The sequence below is a fragment of the Arachis hypogaea genome, chromosome 7 (genome assembly GCF_003086295.3).
Source record: "Arachis hypogaea cultivar Tifrunner chromosome 7, arahy.Tifrunner.gnm2.J5K5, whole genome shotgun sequence".
NCBI classification, from domain to species: Eukaryota; Viridiplantae; Streptophyta; class Magnoliopsida; order Fabales; family Fabaceae; genus Arachis; species Arachis hypogaea.
Window position 1 is genome coordinate 27,370,171 of NC_092042.1, and position 4,054 is coordinate 27,374,224.

The window sequence follows — 4,054 nt, forward strand, 5'->3', positions numbered from 1 at the left end:
ACACAAAAAGGTTCAAATTGAAGGGTTAGGTTGGATACTATTTGTCACAGAAGTCCGACAAAGAGTTTCATAGCCCAACCTTATCCAATGCATATCAATGGGAATCAACAATAACACGGAAATGCCAACCAAATAGCCTCAGAATTGAACTTAGTGAGGTCAAGTACATATAAATTGAAAAAGTTACACGTTCAATTCTAGGTAACCAGTTGAGAACAAGCAATTTTCTAGGAATTTGGGCAGCATTCTGGCAGTAAATTGGACGTTCCCGAATAGCAAACAGTAGTAAAAATGCAAGCATATGAATCCGAAATTCGCAACAAGCATAATAAGAGTGTGGATTACATATGTTCAGGCAGCATCTAACACAATCATACAATTGAATCTCAGCAAAGCTAGTAGTAGGTAATAGCATGTAAACAGTAATCACCATAGCAACTATCATTCAGCAAAACATGCACTATTCAAAAAGTAAACAAGAATGGAGCACTTATTAGGCCTAGAATCCTCTAACCACAACCTAGCTACCTAACCACCTAGGATCAACTAAAACATGCATATCTAACTAATCTAGAGGAACAAAATTAAAGAATGAGGCTAACTAACAGAATTAGCAGTAGAAAATTAAAATAGAGTAGGAGGTATAAGGTAGGGAACCTGGAAGGCAAAGGCAGAATGAGAAGGGAAAACTGGGAAATGGGAAAAGTGGAAGGGCTGTAATGCCGCCCAAGAACGGTGGTGGCAGTGAGCTTCGCGGCGGCGTTGCAGGCGGCGGACCAGAAGAGAAAAGTAGTGGGCGGAGCGGAGCAGGGAGTGCGATGGTGAAGGGGGTAAGGTCGCCGGCGGCTGTGGTGGTGCGGAGGTGACGGTCAGAGGTGGGGGGTACGGTGAGAGAGAGAGAGAGAGAGAGAGAAGGGAAGAAAGAGAGGGAGGAGAGACGAAGAAAGGGGTTGACGGCGGCGTGGTTGGCACCAGACGGTGGTGGAAATGGCAGTTGCAGGACTTGGGAGGTTGGTAATGGAGGTTTGAGAGAGTGAGGGAGACAAAGAGAGAGAGAGTGTGAGGGAATGTACGCAACTACGCTACGGTTCTTGCGTGGATAGGGTTAATCATTTTTGAATCCGCGCGTTCGCATACCGTGCACGTCTGCGTTGGTGGGCGAGAAAGGGATGGACGCGAAAGCGTCATATGCGCTGAAGTGTGGAAAGAGATGTACGCATGGACGTGTACGCGTGATGTACGCGTCCGCGTAGGTCGACTTTGTGCGAAACGCATGATTCTATCACCGTTTCTGCACAACTCTCTGTTCAGAATGAAGGGGACAAAATGTACGTGCGACGCGTGTGCGTCAAGCACGCGCACGCGTGGTGTGCCAAAATTTCAATGGACACATGCGCGTTAGAGACGCGTACGTGCGGGTTTAATTGTGCCCCTAGCACACCAGCCGCACGATTCCATCACAACTTTCTATTTGTTGGATGGGGAGCATTATGTTCATCGATGCCCAAGCGTCGCGCAGGCGCACGCGTGGGTTGCCCCTTTTTTTCAGAGTGAAGATAAATGTATTTATGCAGGACTTAACACCGACGAAAGTAACAAATAACTAATAGCAAAATTGAAAGATCATACCATGGTGGGTTGTCTCCCACCTAGCACTTTTAGTTATTGTCCTTAAGTTGGACATTTGATGAGTTTTCTGTCATGATGGCTTGTGCTTGAACTCGTCCAGGAATCCCCACTAATGCTTGTACAGTAACCTCCAGGATCCTAAACCTTGCTTTTGCACACGTCTACATGTTGATCGTCATTGTTCCAACTGGATGGCAAGCAATCTGAATTCTCAAGGGGGTACCTAAACGACCTCCTAAACCCATTCAATTAAGCTCTACACCAACCCTGGCACTTCAACTTGGAGCATGCAACCATATTGAACCTTGCGTGATAATTCATACCACTAACCATCTCACTCTTACTCTTAAAGCCATAAAGAGCTCTCAGTTGACCATCAGTTTCAAGTAAACCATATTCAGGTGGGAAAGCAAAGGTTGAGGATAAGAATTTTACCCACTTGAATGTTGTATTGGATGGTAATGGCTTCAGGAGATGTGCTTCTAATGATCTTGCAAGCTCCACTCTATGGTGCTCCTCTTGGAATTCTTCCACCTCTTTGCAAGCCTTTTCAACTTCAACCGCAACCTCATCAAATTCTTCAAATTCTTCCCCGTCACTCAAGTCATAAGTTGGAGGTTGAGAAAAGTCCACCTCCGCATCACCTTCAGATTCACTCGGGAAAGGTTCTTCAAAATCAAGGGATTCAGTTGTGAATGCAAGGTCATCACTAGGGGTTTGTGATGTGGGATCTTCATCACCAAGGGAACTTATTTCTTGTTCTATTTCATCCAATGCTTCATAGGGAATATGCCGTGGAAGTTGTGCACTAGCCTCTTTGACATCGAATTCAAGGTTCTTGGAGGAATGCTCTACAACTTTATATTCCCATGGAGATTCGGCGTCTTCTAAGTCTTCAACCACTTCCTCCTCTTCTTTGGCAAGCATAGCTTCTTCCAGTTGTTCCAGTACAAAGTCATGCTCCTCACTGTCCACTGGAGTTTCTAGTGTCTCCTTCATGCTACGTTCTTCATTAGAATCTCCATGTGAAGCCATGGGGGGTTCCTTGAGTGCCCAAACGTTGGGGAGCTAATCGATTTACTACTCTCTCCAGTTGATGAAGGGTTGCATGAAATTGATCCACTGTTTTCTTGAGACGGTCTCTTGGTTCTTATTCCTCTTGGGTAACATAATTGGGATCATATGGCTCATGGATCGATGGATATGGGGAAAGTGTATATGGAGAAGGTGGTTTTTGGGAGTAATTAGATTGAAATTGGGTTGGTTTCATATATGGTTCATATGGCTCATAAGGTGGTTGGTATGGTGGGTAAGGATTGGGGTCATATGGTGGTATTTGATAACACGGGGCTTATGAGTATAGTGGTTCAAAGTTATGTTGAGGAGGGGATGCATAGGCATATCACATCTTGAGGTGCTTCTAATAAAATTTGACCATTATAATAAATTTTTAAACTAATATTTTATCCATTTCTTGATTAAAAAAAAATCAAAACTCCCTTTTAATATATAAAATGAAATATAATGATACAAAATAAAAATACAACTCGAAAGAAAAAGAAAAAAGAATGAAACAGAGTAAGAAGAGAAAAGAAGCTAGAAGAGTAAAAACAAGAGAAGAAGAGGAGAAAAATTAGACACTCCAAATGAGATTATACTCACAATCTCTCTTTATATATAAGAAATACACAAATCATTACTAAGGTTTACAAATAACAAAAATTGAAATTGCCATTAAAAAAATCGATACTAACAATTTTTTTGTGTCAAAGATTCCAAAATAAATCGGGACTTTTGATTTTATTAAGGACAAAATTTTGTCCTTACTTAAATCGTTAATCACATTTTAAGTATATTTTTGTCACTTCTTTAAATCATAAATAACAATTTATTTGGACACTAATTTATCCCATATGATTACATTACAACAAATTTGTTTAATATTCTCGTATTACACTATTTATTTTACAATATCCAAAAAATTAGCCAACATATTTTGTCATTTATTATTATTATTATTATTTAGTTAACAATCTTAACATGTGCATATAATAAGTTTATTATTAATAAAAAAATTTAAATATTTTTATTTAATAAATATAAAAAATATATTAAAATTTAAGTTTTTAATAAAATTTTTTAATTTTATAATCTTTATATGTGGTTTAAGAATACACCATAAATAAATTCTTATTATTATGACTAGTGGCTCAACAGGCACTAATGTGCCTGTTCAGCCGCTTTTCTATTATTTTTAAAAAATTAATTTTATTTTTTTGTTAATATATTATTTACTTTTCAAATTTATTAGATTTTTTTTATTTTAATATTGACGTGATCTTATTTATATCATATTTTGTTAAAACTAAAATTACTATAAAACACTTTAAAATGTTAAATTATAAAACCACACAACAGAAAGGTA